This window comes from Bos mutus, chromosome 10 (genome assembly GCF_027580195.1).
Source record: "Bos mutus isolate GX-2022 chromosome 10, NWIPB_WYAK_1.1, whole genome shotgun sequence".
NCBI classification, from domain to species: Eukaryota; Metazoa; Chordata; class Mammalia; order Artiodactyla; family Bovidae; genus Bos; species Bos mutus.
The window spans coordinates 15,934,364-15,950,025 of record NC_091626.1 but is presented as its reverse complement, the minus strand read 5'-3'; the positions used below and the strand labels follow the sequence as shown (position 1 = coordinate 15,950,025).

Below are 15,662 nucleotides of genomic sequence, written 5' to 3'. Positions count from 1 at the left end.
ATTAGCTTCTCTTCTTTTCTCATCTATTTGTAAGGCCTCTTCAGACAACCATTTTGCCTTTTTGCATTTCTTTTCCTTGAGGATGGTCTTGATCCCTGCCTTCTGTACAATGTCACAAACCTCTGTCCACAGTTCTTCAGGCACTCTATCAAATCTAATCCCTTGACTCTGTTTGTCACTTCCATTGTATAATCATAAGGGATTTGATTTGAGTCATACCTGAATGGTCTAATGGTTTTCCCCCTTTCTTCAATTTAAGTCTGAATTTTGCAATAAGGAGTTCATGATCTGAGCCACAGTCTGCTCCTGGTCTTGTTTTTGCTGACCGTTTAGAGCTTCTCCATCTTTGGCTGCCAAGAATATAATCAATCTGATTTCGGTATCGACCATCTGGTGATGTCCATGTATATATCCATGTATAGGAAGAGGATGTTTGCTGTGACCAGTGTGTTCTCTTGGAAAAACTCTATTATCCTTTGCTACTGCTGCTAAGTCGCTTCAGTCGTATCCGACTCTGTTCGAACCTATAGACGGCAGCCCACAAGGCTCCCCCGTCCCTGGGATTCTCCAGGCAAGAACACTGGAGTGGGTTGCCATTTCCTTCTCCAATGCATGAAAGTGAAAAGTGAAAGTGAAGTCGCTCAGTCGTGTCCAACTCCTAGCGACCCCATGGACTGCAGCCTACCAGGCCCCTCTGTCCATGGGATTTTCCAGGCAAGAGTACTGGAGTGGGGTGCCATTGCCTTCTCTGGCTGCTGACCTAACAAACCTATTATCCTTTGCCCTGCTTCATTTTGTACTCCAAGGCCAAATTTGCCTGTTACTCCAGGTATCTCTTGACTTCCTACTTTTGCATTCCAGTCCCCTATGATGAAAAGGACATCTTTTTGGGGTGTTAGTTCTAGAATGTCTTGTAGGTCTTCATAGAAGCATTCAACTTCAGCCCCTTCAGCATTACTGGTCGGGGCATAGACTTGGATTACTGTGATACTGAATAGTGTGCCTTGGAAACAAACAGATCATTCTGTCATTTTTGAGATTGCACCCAAGTACTGCATTTCGGACTCTTGTTGACTATGAGGGCTACTCCATTTCTTCTAAGGGATTGTTACCCACAGCAGTAGATATAATGGTCATCTGAGTTAAATATACCCATTCCAGTCCATTTTCATTCACTGATTCCTAAAATGACGAATTTCACTCTTTCTATCTCCTGTTTGACCACTTTCAATTTACCTTAATTCATGGACCTAACATTCCAGGTTCCTATGCGGTATTGTTTTTCACAGCATCAGACTTTACTTCCATCACCAGTCACATCCACAACTGGGTGTTGTTTTTGATTTGGCTCTGTCTCTTCATTCTTTCTGAAGATATTTCTCCACTGTTCTCCAGTAGCATATTGGCCAACTACCGACCTGGGGAGTTCATCTTTCAGTGTCATATCTTTCTGCCTTTTCATACTGTTCATGGGATTCTCAAGGCAAGAATACTGAAGTGGTTTTCCACTCCCTTCTTCAGTGGACCACATTTTGTCAGAACTCTCCACCATGATCCACCCGTCTTTTGTGGCCCTACAAGGCATGGCTCATAGTTTCATTGAGTTAGACAAGGCTCTTATCCATGTGATCAGTTTGATTAGTTTTCTGTAATTGTGGTTTTCATTCTGTCTGTATGGCCATACCTGAATAATAGGTTGTTATAGGCAAGGGGAACAAGAGAGAATGAAAGAGGAAAGGAAAAAATTAAGAAACTCAAATCATCTATTGATTTAATACAGTTAATTTTCCATAGTGTATAAAAGAAATGGTAAATCAAGAGGTAGATTCAGAATGTAATGAAATAATACACATATATACACGGTAGTCCTGATCCAGTTTTAAAAGGAAAGACCAAGCCTACCCTCCTGTCCCACTCCAGCCCTGAGGCTGCTCCTCCTCTCTGTACCAGAGCACTTATCTGGTAAGGAATGGCAGGCCCCCTCCTTACATGGCATCTCTTCATTTGGCTGATCACTTCCGCCAGGGCACACCCCAATTCCATCACTTCCCTTCCACTTAAAATGCTAGAGTAGGAAGACAACAGGTAAGGAATGTAGGTAAGTAGACATATGTCTACAAGACAAGAGAACAGTGGAAACAGGGAGATCCTGTGAGAGAGACAGGGAGACAAAGAAACACAAAGAGATTACTATTGACAGAATGTCTGACAAGCATGCCAAGCTCGTTCAGTGGGGGAAAGAGCAGTCTCTTCAACAAAAGGTGTCAGGACAACTGGATATTCGTATGCAAAAGGGCGGAGTTAGAGCCTTACGTCACCGTATTCATTGCTGCTGTTTAGTTGCTAAGTTGTGTCACACTCTGCGCAGTCCCATGCAGCCCGCCAGGCTCCTCTGTCCATGGCATTTCCCAGGCAAGAATACTGGAGTGGGGTGCCACTTCCTTTTCCAGGGGTTCTTCCCCACCCAGGGATCAAACCCACGTCTCCTGCATTAGCAGGAGGATTCTTTACTGCTGAACCACAGGGCTTTCCACCTCACTCTATATTCAGAAATTAACTCAAATGGATGGACAACTTCAATATTAGAGTCAAAACTTTATTAAAAAAAACAATTAGAAGAAAACATAGGGGTAAATCTTTATGGCATTGGATTTGGCAACAAATTTTAGACTTGACACTAAAAGCATGAATAGCAAAGTAAAAGATTGGTAAATTTGACTCACAAAATTTAAAAAATTTGTGCATAAAGGCATTATCAAAATGTGAAGAGACAACCCATAGAATGGGAGAAAGTATTTGTAAATCATATGCTTGATAAATATCCAGAATGTATAAAGAACACTTTGACACAAGGACAACAAGATAAGCAACCCAATTAATAAAAGAGCAAAAGGGACTTACCCAGTAGTCCAGTGGCTAGGACTCCATGCTCCCAATTCTGGAGGCCTGGGCTCTATCCCTCATCAGGGAACTAGATCCACATGCCAAAACGAAGATCCTGCATGGTGCAACTAAGACCTGGCACAGCCAAATAAATAATTTTTAAATGTGAAAACCATTACAAAATAAAAGGGCAAGATATTGGAATAGGCATTTTTCCAAAAAAGATATACAAATGGCCAACAATCACATGAAAAGATTTTTAACATCATTGGTCATTCAGAAAATGCAAATCAAAACCTCAATGAAATACCAAGTCAAACCCACTACTAGAATTTTTTTTAATGAGTATTTTTCAGTTAGTTAGGATGTGGAGAAATAGAAACCCTCACAACATCGCTTACACAGGGGGCTAGGGTTACAGAATGGCCCAGCTACTGCGGAAAACAGAATGGAATTTCCTTATAAAGTTAAACATAGAATTAATATGTGACCTAGCAATTCCACTCTTGTGTACCCAAGAAAAATGAAAACACATGTCCACATCTAACTTGTACATGAATGTTCACAGCAGCATTATTCATAATAACCCAAAAGTGGAAACGACCAAAGTATGCATCAGTAGATGAATTTAAACAAATTGTGGTACATCCATACAGTGGAATATTATTCAGCTATAAAGAGAAATGCAGTACTGACACGTTCTAAAATTTGGATGAACCTCAAAAACATGAGTGAAAGAAGCCAGACACAGAAGTTCCCAAGTTATATGATTCCTTTTATGGAAAATATCCAGAATAGGCAAATCCGTAGAGACAGAAAGTGGATTAGTGATCAACAGGAGATAGGAGAAGGAAGGAACAGGGTGTGATTACTTAATGGGCATGGGGTGTCCTACTGAGGGGGGTGGTGAAAATTTTTGAAACTAGAGAGAGCTGGGGTTACACAGCATGGTGAAGGCGTGAAGGCACTAAATGCCACTGAACTGCACACATTAAAATGTTTAAATGTAAGTTGTATGAATTTCACCACAGTTTTTCTAAGTGATGTAGAGATAGCTGGGCCAAGACAGAAGCAGGGATCTGGAGAGAGGGATGGAGAGAGAAGAGCTGGGGAAACCAGGACAAGCTGCGACCTGTTACAAGAAATTTATTAGTACCATTCTGTCAGCGGGTTGCCAGCTAAATTTAATATAGATCTATATACAAAGAAAATGCCTCTTTCTACATAATGAATATTTAATCATGCACGGGTCAGGCAATTCCACAGAAGTAATTAAAAGCAGTCTTTTGTTTATTGCTCAGAAATGATAGTGACCCGCTGACCGGAGCTGCAGACACAGTGACATATTGAAAACGTTACCTACTGACACATGTTATTAAAGAGGAATTAAGGGTCACTTTCTTCCCCTCCCCTTAAAAGCTAATCTTTCCTAAGCCTTCTGTCTGCTTACATGGAAAGGACAGCTCCAAGGGGGCGTCCACCTCCCAGATGAGGCTGGAGAGCTAGGCTGGCCCCCCTCCATCTACAACCTTCCCTCCACAACCATAAATTGAAACAGATGAGATGGTTATTGAGAAGACCATTGAGAGGAAATAGATGTGGAGTCTCTATGGAAAGTTCTCCCCACTGTCCTGCCATATCCAGCCAGTTGCAAAAACCTGTCAATCTGACCAATTCTCCTCCACTGATACTTTCTCACAGTGTCTCCTCTGTGCCCTTGAAGTTTTGTTCCTCCCTGTTCCAGTCTACTACTGACTCTTCCTGGATCTGTCAATCAAGGCACTACTTCACTCATGCACCTCCCATGGCTCCCCATTGTCCATACTCCTCCTCACCCTGGCATTAAAGGCCCCATGTCTGACCATGGCTCCAGCTGACCATTCTGCATCAGGGTTCTGGGTTGCCAACAGCAGAAAGTGACTGTGTCTGACTTAAGGCAGAAGGACCTTGTTTCCTGAGGACACTGGGGCACTCATAGAATCGATGGGAAACTGGGAGGTCAGCCAGCAAAGGGCAGAAATAAACTCACGTGGACCAGGGGGTGGTGCAACCAGGATGCCACTGCTGACACCACCCCTGCTGCCATCATCCAACATCCCTGCAGCCTCCATGACCACCCCTCAGCGTCTCCACCTCCTCATGTCAACCTCCAGACTCCCAGTCCTAGGTGGGAGTGTCCAACCAACAGAGCCTGGTCTCCTTCTGCAGCCTCATCACCACCATCCAGGGAGAAAGGAGCTGGTCCTCTGCTTCCACAGGGAGAGGCAAAGCCCTCACTTTCCAGACATCCTGCCTGTCCCACAGCTAAATCAACATTTCCTTCCTATGCCCCATCCTCTCAGTGCTCTCCCGTCATCCCAACTCTGCTCTTGTCTTCTCTCCCCATGGGATCCCTCAGCCTCACCTCCTCACAACCAGTTGGATCATTCTTCCAATAACATCAGCAAACCTCACCTCCTCTAGGAAGCCTTCCCTGGTTGCCTCCACCATCCCCAATCCAGTTGTGATGCCATCTGGGTCTCTCCGGTGACACCGAAGTCTCTCCACTATGTTTTATAGCTTGTCACACTCCTGGGTGACCCTCCCCTATAAGACTATGTGTCCCCAGAAGGCAGGACTCATGACTTCTCTTATTCCCAGAGCTCAGCACAGAACCAGCCTGGTATGTGCTCAGATGCCTGGATGGGCCGAAATGAGGTCTGGCCCAGGATTTCTGTTGCATTCCTGGTCTGCAACAAATGGTTTGGATGTCCTTTATTTTCCAAGTGTGTTTTGGAAACTATACACTGTAAGGGCCCATGAGGATGGGGATAACATCTTTTCCTTAGATATCCCCTCAGTTGATAGCACAGGGCTGGGTAGCACATAGTAGGTGCTTAATAAACACACAGTTCATTCTTCCCCTTTCTTGCCCCTAATGTGTTTTTTAGAGTTTTCTGAAGTGCGTCACCATTAAGTTGATAATGAATCAAATCAAACCTAGAAGAGCTTAATAGCAATCACGACCTTGCCGGGTTTTTTTGCACATACCTTCTTCTAGCTCATGACAGAGAATGCCAGCTGTCAGTCAAAATCCCTTTCCCCTCCTCCAGAGTATTAGCAGTATAGCCCAGCATACCATGACCTGGTTTCGACCACATTTCCCAGGCTCCTCTACACTTAGGTGTGACCATGTGTCCAAGTTCTTGACAAAGGGACATGAGAAAAAACTCCAAGTCTAGTACTCTCGCAGCCTGCCTTAAGGATTGCCCAAAGCTATCTTAGTGAGAAATTCTATTAGAAGCCTGAGTCAAAATAGGAAGTTATACGACGTTCAGCAAGTCACTTTGCCTCTCTGGGCCTCTGTTTCTCCATCAGACTCCCTTCCAGCTCTCACACTGGATGAGTCTAAGCTGAATCTGTAAGTTCCCTCCTCACCTTTTCCCTTTTCAACTGCCCCTACTCGCTGCCAGGCAGGTGGGCTAATATCGTGTTTGGGAAACAGCTGTCCCTGCATTCCCTTCTAAATCATCAAGTCCCAACTCTCTCTGACTTTTAAAGACCTACATGCCTCCCCTCATAATGTTTGAATTATAGTTCAGTTCTTTTGATTTCCTGGATAAATGTAGTTTTCTCATATAGTCTGCTGCAGACTGCCTCTCCCTAGAATAGAAAACCCCAGAAAGCCATCCCAGGTGAGCTCCCTCTCCACCACCTGTAGCCATGGCCAGTACCACCAAGCCTTCCACACAGAGCCCCACTGACCTACCTTTGGGCTAAGGGGAGGCCAATGTGGGAGCAAGGAGGAGCTATTCTTATATCCAGCATGAAGATGTGGCCCAAATATAGCAATGCAGCCATACCAGATAAAATATTGAGATGCTTCCCAGATGGTGCTAGTGGTGAAGAACCCACCTGCAATGCAGGAGACATAAGAGATACAGGTTCAATCCCTGGGTCGGGAAGATCCCCTGGAGGAGGGCATGGCAACCCACTCCAGTATCCTTGCCTGGAAAATTCCACGGACAGAGAGAGGAGCCTGGTGGGCTGCCGTCCATAGAGTCACAAAGAGTCAGACATGACTAAAGTGACTTAGCACACGTGCTAGGTTTGCCGTGGCTTTTGGGCTTCCCTGTAAAGAATTTGCCTGCAATGCAGGAAACTCAAGTTCAAGCCCTGGGTCAGGAAGATCCCTTGGAGAAGAAAATGGCAACCCACTCCAGTATCCTTGCCTGGGAAATCCCGTGGACAGAGGAGCCTGGTGGGCTGTAGTCCATGGGGTTGCAAAGAGTCATACACAACTGAATGACTAACACTTTCACTTTCCATGAATAACCACTGCCCCCAGGCCGCAATGAGTCCAAGGCATCACCAACTCAATGCACAGGAGTTTGAGCAAGCCCCAGGACATGGTGAAGGACAGGGAAGCCTGGTAGCATGTTGCAGTCCGTGGGGTCACAAAGAGTTGGCCATAACTGAGCAACTGAACAACAACAGGCCTCCTCTGAATACCGCTAGGCTAGCCACCCCACCATCTCCCATCCTCACCTGGTAAAGGACATCCGCACAGGGCAACAGTGTCCATATTATTATTCTGGATTTTGTGATGCTTATGGTATTTGTCAACTTTTTTAGTTTTTGTTTTATTATAATTTATTCTCTTATTCTAAATAAACATTCACTCTCGTATTCTTTTTATGAAACGGTCAGCCAGGTGTGGCCGCAAGATGAGACAGAGAAGAGGCTCAGGAAAACAGTTTATTGTTCTCCTGTGTCCTAGGGACAGGAGGCAGGGTTCACATGCAGGGCCACACGGGAAGCACCAGGCTCAGAAGACAGGAATGAGGGAGTGCTCACACCACGGCCTTTATTGAAGTTTCCATGGGAAAGGCGAGGCAGGGAAGGGTGAGCGGCTCAGGATTGGCAAGTGTAAGTAATTCTAGCAGGTTTGGGCCATAGGTCTGTCCCTACCTACCTGACTGATTAAGGCAGAGAAATATCACCTCTGGGATACAAGGGCCAGGCAGAGAAGGTCTGAGTCTGCATTGGTGAGTTCACATATCAAAGGCCTAAGAACTGGCTAGCCCCCAGGAATGGCAGTCTCTCCTCAGCCAGAAAGGTTTTGGAAGATGTCAAAACGTCATAAAATATAATAAACTATAGATAGATATAGGTACAGGTACAACTTTATACCTATTTTTGTATTCATAACTGTGTATTCTTTTTCTTAGAGAGAGCCCCCATGGGGAGGGAAGGATTGTGAGTTTGGGATGAGCAGATACAAACTGTTATATATGGGATGGATAAGCAACAAGGTGCTACTGTACAGAACACTGAGCTACATTCAATATCCGGTGATAAACCATAGTGGAAAAGTATGTAGAAGAGTGTGTATATGCATAACTGAATCACTTTGCTGCACAGTGGAAATAAACACATTATAAACCGATGGACGACAATAAAACTTTAAAAAAAAAAAAAAGACAGCCTCAAGCAGCATGGGCCTCAATCCCTACAAAATCCTGGCTACCCGCCCCCCCACACACACACACCTTGGTGATCATTGGCTGCAGGGTGCAGATAATGGAGAGATACATACACCTGAGGGCAAAACATCCACCCACATTCCCTCCATCCATTTCGTGAGCTCCAACTGTTATGGGTCATAGATTAATCTATGTCCCCCCAAAAGATATGTTGAAGCTATACCTCAGAATGGGCTTCCCTGGTGATTCAGACGGTAAAGAATCTGTCTGCAACACAGGAGACCTGGGTTCAATCCCTGGGTCAGGAAAATTCCCTGGAGAAGGGAATGGCTACCACTCCAGTATTCTTGCCTGGAGAATCTCAGGGACAGAGGAGCCTGACGGGCTACAGTCCATGGGATCATAAAGAGTCCGACACGACTGAGTGAGTAACACTTTCACACCTCAGAATGGGACCTTATTTGGAAATAGAGTTGTTACACGGGCCACTGGTGGAGATGAAGTCACGCTGGAGTTGGGTGACCCTATTCCATAATCCAATACGATTGGTGTCCTTATAAGAAGAGGAAGGGAAACACAGGCCCAAGGGGAAAAGATAGTCAAGTGATGAGGGAGGCAGAGGTTGAAGGGCTGTAGCTGCAGGTCAAGGATCGCCTGCATCGCCAGAGCCTAAAGCAGATTAGGGACAGAATCTGGGACAGATTCTGCCTAGCTCTTCAAAGAAGTGGGGTCCTGCCGACACCTTGACCGTGAGAGAATCCGTTTGTTGTTGCAAGCCCTCTTGTTTGTGACGCTTTGTTACGGCAGCCCTAGAAAGCCAATACACTGCAACAGGAAGCCCCTTTCTAGGTGATATTCAGAGAACTTCTCTCTCCAACTATTACCAGCACAGATGACAAAACAGAACACAAAACAGATGGCAGACAGAACTAGGGCAGTGGGTTTGAGGAAGTAGCAAGGGGCTGGACAAGCCCTTTAGGCCCTCAGCTCAGAGCATGAGATGGGAGGAATCAGCAGAAGGGTTTGGCTGCAACAGGAGAGTGAACCCTGAAAATGGCCCACTGTGCTCCGGGAGGCACCCAGTCCTTCCTCCAGACCAGGCTCCGAGGGGGTGCTGAGCCAAGTCCAAGGTCAAGTTGCTCCCGTTGGCAGCTGGAGCCACCTTTGTGAGCCCAAGATTTGAGTGATCTCTGCTTCCTAGGTGGCACAGTGGTAAAGAACCCATCTGCCACTGCAGGAGATGCAAGAGACCCAGGTTCAATCCCCAGGTTTGGAAGATATCCTGGAAAAGGGAAATGGCAACCCACTCAAGTATTCTTGCCTGGAGAATTCCATGGACAGGGGAGCCTCGTGGGCTACAGTTCATGGGGTCGCAAACAGTCAGACATGACTGAGCATGCACACACATGTCACTAAGTGCCAGGAAGCACAGTGACCCAGGCAGCTGGAGCCCAGGGAGAAGCCCACACGCTGCTCATTCAGAGCCCACAGTCAGGGACCAGTGGATGGAGCGGCCGGGCCATTGAGTCAGAACTAACCAGGGGCACCACATGGCTGACCTTTCTGCTCACAGCTCTCCCAGCAGCCCAGCTGTACATAATTGAGGTCTGTGAACAAAGAAAGATGCCAGCTACATGAGCTGGAAAGGGACTTTAATACGTGATACCAGAGTATTCAGGGTAGAGGAGGGGGTCACACTCACGACCGGCGGGACCTGCCCTTAGCCCAGTTGTCCTCAAGATGAAAATGAAAGAGATCAATTCAATTATCTCAAAGGTCCTTTCTGCTTCAGTTTTCTCAACTATGGTACCCCATGCCCTGCCAGGGGCCTTGCACCCTCATGCTCCCTCCTAGCTGCCCAGCCCTTCATCCATGTGTTGCAGATTTCATGTCCTTAAGCACATCATTACAACCTGCCAGGCCCCCAGCCCAGCCCAGCCCAGGTTCTGCTCTGTTGCAGAAATTCTGCAACAGCCCAAAAGCCATTAAACTAATCAAGTCATGAAAGTGGGGTACAGGCAACCTCTCAATAAGGTTTTGCAATTAAAAAGGAGGCAGACTGGGGGACTTTCCTGGCGGTCCAGTGTTTAAGACTCCATGCTCCTATGCGGGGCACGGGTTCGATCCCTGTGCCAGAAACTAAGATACTGCATGCTGAATAGCATGTCAAAAAAAAAAAAAAAGGAGGCGGGGTGCTTGACATCAGGGGCCACGGCTTCTTTTATTCACCACTGAATACCTACCGCCAACCACAGATATGACAAACTGCAGATGTTCAATAAATATTTGTTGAATGAATGAATGGGAATCTCAGTCACTGCAACAGAATATGCAAAACTGGTATGGGGAGGAGCAGAGGCCTTCCTGCTGCTGCTGCTGCTAAGTCGCTTCAGTCGTGTCCGACTCTGTGTGACCCCATAGACGGCAGGCCACCAGGCTCCCCTGTCCCTGGGATTCTCCAGCCAAGAACACGGGAGTGGGTTGCCATTTCCTCCTCCAGTGCATGAAAGTGAAAAGTGAAAGTGAAGTTGCTCAGTCGTATCTGACTCTTAGAGACCCCATGGACTGCAGCCCACCAGGCTCCTCCACCCATGGGACTTTCCAGGTAAGAGTACTGGAGTGGGTTGCCATTGCCTTCTCCGAGAGGCCTTCCTAGGACGCTTCAACTCAAACTGTTAAACACAGAGTCTTCTGTCTCCCCCAAAGTTGGAGATTAGTATTGAGCCCATTAATGCTCCAGCCTCTCTCATCTCCCAAGCAGCCAAAAAGATGCTGCCCCAATGCCTGACATCAACCCAAAACAAGTGGTGAGGCTTGCGTGGTTGCACGCATTGCATATTTTCTCTACCATCTGGGGCTAAATACAAAACAATGAAAATGAAAAGAGGTGGGAAAGGTGACTTGTTGAAAGGAGAAATCAAAGAAGAACCAGCCATCAGCTTATGTTTAGCAATAAGCAGGATAATCACATAGGAAATTAAAAGCGAGTCTCCTTGAAGAAGAAGAAGGAGGGGGAAAAAAAAACTATAATTGGTTCCCTCTGTTCTGAAGTCACAGCACCTGCTCTCCATCTGCACCCAGAGAAGTGGCCAGAGGTCAAGGATTGGATCTGCCAAAACTCTTTCAGGCAGTCTCGAAATGCAAACACACACACATGCTGTCCATGTATGATTTAAAGTGCACAAAGCTGGACTTCTCTGGTGGTCCTGTGGTAGAGAATCCACCTGTCAGTGCAGGGGGCATGGGTTCAGTCTTTGGTCTGGGAAGATCCCACATATACTATGGAGCCACCAAGCCCCGTGTACCACAGCAAGTGAGTCCCTGTGCCACGACCACTGAAGTCACGTGCTCTAGAGCCTGTGCGCCACGGCAAGAGAAGCCGCCACAATGAGAAGCCCACGCACCACAACAAAGGGTGGCTCCCACTGGCCGAAACTAGAGAAAGCTGGTGAACAGCAAAAAGACCCAGCACGACCAAAACACAAAATGTTTTCATTAAAAAATTAACTTTTGAAAAATGCACTAAGCTTCAGTACTTAGAGGCCAACATTAGGACCCATCCTCCCATCTTTTATTTTTTTCTAACCCTTCAATCACCTGGAAGGAGAATTTACAGGTTGAGGTATGGGGACCCTCTGATAGGCAATTATGGGCTGTGAAGTATGGTGCAAATGATGTTACTGACAATTAGATGTCAAAGTTCAGGAATGACTTATTTAATTGTATAAATTGGAGAAGATTCGGAGTTAAAACTATAGCAACATCACTTTTTAAAATTTAAGTATAGTTGATTGCTGCATCATAAGGCAGTTCTATTTCACACTGAGGAAACCAGAATTGAAAGAGACACATGTTCCCCAATGTTCATCGCAGCACTGTTTATAATAGCCAGGACATGGAAGCAACCTAGATGTCCATCGGCAGACGAATGGATAAGAAAGTTATGGTACATATACACAATGGAGTATTACTCAGCCATTAAAAAGAATACATTCAGTTCTAATAAGGTGGATGAAACTGGAAGAGTGAAGTAAGCCAGAAAGAAAAACACCAATATAGTATATTAACGCATATATATGGAATTTAGAAAGATGGTAACAATAACCCTGTATGCAAGACAGCAAAAGAGACACTGATGTATAGAACAGTCTTTTGGACTCTGTGGGAGAGGGGGAAGGTGGAATGATTTGGGAAAATGGCATTGATTATATATAATATCATATACAAAATGAGTCACCAGTCCAGGTTCGATGCACGATACTGGATGCTTGGGGCTGGTGCACTGGGACGACCCAGAGGGATGGTATGGGGAGGGAGGAGGGAGGAGGGTTCAGGATGGGGAACACATGTATACCTGTGGCGGATTCATTTTGATATTTGGCAAAACCGATACAATATTGTAAAGATAAAAAAAAAAGTATAGTTGGTTTACAACATTGTGTTAGTTTCAGGTATATAGAGAAAGCGATGGCACCCCACTCCAGTACTCTTGCCTGGAAAATCCATGGACAAAGGAGCCTGGTAGGCTGCAGTCCATGGGGTCGCTAAGAGTCGGAACGACTGAGCAACTTCACTTTCACTTTTCACTTTCATGCATTGGAGAAGGAAATGGCAACCCCCTCCAGTGTTCTTGCCTGGAGAATCCCAGGGATGGGGGAGCCTGATGGGCTGCCGTCTATGGGGTCGCACAGAGTCGGACACGACTGAATCGACTTAGCAGCAGCAGCAGCAAAGTGAATCAGTTACATATAATTTTTTCAGATTATTTTTCCACCATAGGTTATTACAAGATATTGGATATAGTTCCCAACACAGTAAATCCTGTGGCTATTTATGTATAGTAGTTTATATCTGTTCATTCCATACTCTTATTTATCCCTCCCCCCAGCCTTCCCCCTTTGGTAACCATAACTTTGTTTTCTATGTCTGCAAGTCTGTCTCTTAATCACACATACGCCTTTCTGCTTTCTCCTAGGACAGGCAGGGGTGGAGTCGACAGGATGCCAAGAATGCGATTTACTGACAGGGGTGAGCAGTCCTCCTTGATGGTCTCAGCCATGGGTCTGTAGCGGGCAAAAGATGTATAGTCTCTAGTCCAGAATGTGGACCCCAGGAGGCAGGCAGAGTTGAAAACACTTCTGAGAGAGGGGAACTGGCCCATCAGCAACCAATTTTAATTAAGGACCTGAGGCCAGATGCCGGTGGAATCAGCTGATCTAAAAGTGAGCGAGGGCAGGTCAGAGGGAGATAGGGAGGGAGCCAGGTCCCTGTCGGCTACAGGCCTTTGTGAAGCTGTCCTGGCCTGCATTGCGACCCACCTTGCTTAAGCCAGTTTAGTAGAATCCTGTGACTTGCAAACAAAGGTGCCTCAGCCAAGGCCCATTCCTCCGCTCACCAGCTGCAGAGGGCTGGATAAGAGGGCTCTGTGGATCTCCCAGGGCCACAAGAAGTTAGGAGAACACGTGGAACCCCCTGGGCTGTGCAACTGAGCTCCCGTCTGGAGAATCCCAGGGTCGGGGGAGTCTGGTGGGCTGCCGTCTCTGGGGTCGCACAGAGTCGGACACGACTGAAGCGACTTAGCAGCAGCAGCAGCCACATCATGCGTGGCTGGTGATGCCAGTGCCGTATCTCTGCAGAAGGTGGCCCTGCTAGGCCCTCGCCCACAGCAGAGGAGGCCACTGGGATCCTTCGAAAGTGGAACCCCCAGGAGCAGCAGAACCACATTATCAGCCTCAGACTCAGAGAGCGACCCAGAACAAACGCTCCTTACAGAGAGGAGAGCCCTGCCATGGAGACCCATGCTGGGTGCCCCTCGGACACCGTGGACAGGGCAGAGTCTCAGGGCTTCTGTTGAGGAGGAACTTTCAAAGACCTGCTAAGCCAGCGCCCGTCTCACAGAATTAGAGGCCGGAGGCCCAGGGAGGGAAGGACTTGCCTAAGACCACACTGTGAGTAACTTGTCACCTGCCCCTCCTTCGGGATAGTGTCTCCTAAAGAGCCAGCTGGGTCTTTCTCTAGGTCACTGAGCCAAGTGTCCAAAGACACAATTTCCTTCTTCCAAAAAGTTGCCGGTGAGATGCGGACGGAGGTGGGAGGGAGGTTTAAGATGGAGGGGACATATGTATACCTAAGGCTGATTCATGTTGATGCATGGTAGAAGCCATCACAATATTGTAATTATCCTCCAATTAAAATTAAATTTTAAAAAAACCACAAAGGGTTGACGAGCACTGTCAGCCCCCTTCCCCTCTAGCTTTGGGAATCTGTGATGTGAGGCCAGAGCCTGGTCCAGGATTGGCAGCTGGTCTGTCTCTACAGGACATCATGGGACAGTAGAAGGAATACGAGGATTGGTGTCCCAGACTGTCTTTTACGGGACTCTTCTGTGTAACCCCAAAGGCATCACTTAGCCTCTGGTTTCCAGTCACCTTGTTTGTACAGTGGGTTGTACAGTCTGTTGCGCTGGTTTTGCAGGCCATGAAGATTAAGTAGGATGGAGTCTGCAGGCCAGCCACACCAGTGTCAAGGACGGGTGGTTACTCTCTCTCCCCAAGCAGAGCCCGCAGCTCACCTGCCTGATGAGGCATTCCTGGTACCATACCCACCTCTTACAGAAATCACGTAAAGCAAATGCCTTCCCACATTGCCTGGCATAGGCCCTATACATCAATATTCAAAACAGCCCTATCTTGTTCTTATGGGATATGGGGACCAGGAACCATCTTAGCTGAGGCTTCTAAATATGGGATCCCATGCTGCCAGGGACCCATAAAACATGGCCCTGGTACCTCCAGCCTATTATCAAGTTTTCAAAGTCTTACAGAAGATACTTCCCTAGGTAAACTCAAGGGCAATTTACTTTGCTTTGAGCTAGACTTCCCTGGTGGCTCAGATGGTAAAGCGTCTGCCTACAATGCGGGAGACCTGGGTTCGATCCCTGGGTTGGGAAGATCCTCTGGAGAAGGAAATGGCAATCCACTCCAGTACTCTTGCCTGGAAAATCCCATGGATGGAGGAGCCTGGTAGGCTACAGTCCATGGGGTCACAAATTCAGACACGACTGAGCGACTTCACCTCACCCTTAGAATGTTCTTTCAGAGTGTAGTAATAACATCATTATCTCATGTTAGCCAGAAGCTCAGCTTGGTGATACAGATGTTTCCAATTAATGTAAATGTGCACCATTAACTAACTGTTATATGATACATGAGGTTTGTTTGGTAGGAAGACCTTTTTTTCAAAAAATTTACAATCCCCAGCAGTTCCACTTTCAGGTATTTCTACTAAGAAACAACTACAAATACATGCAATGAT

At 46.6% G+C, this 15,662-nt stretch overlaps 1 long non-coding RNA gene across 1 annotated transcript in view; it reads right to left on the bottom strand.

Moving 5' to 3' along the window:
* The window catches only part of LOC138989487 (uncharacterized), a 39,563-nt gene that overhangs the window by 11,484 nt on the left and 12,417 nt on the right, over positions 1 to 15,662 (bottom strand). The window contains exon 2 of the long non-coding RNA XR_011465786.1: positions 2,902 to 3,018. This is a non-coding gene — a long non-coding RNA (uncharacterized lncRNA). The remainder of the gene's footprint in view (positions 1 to 2,901; positions 3,019 to 15,662) is intronic.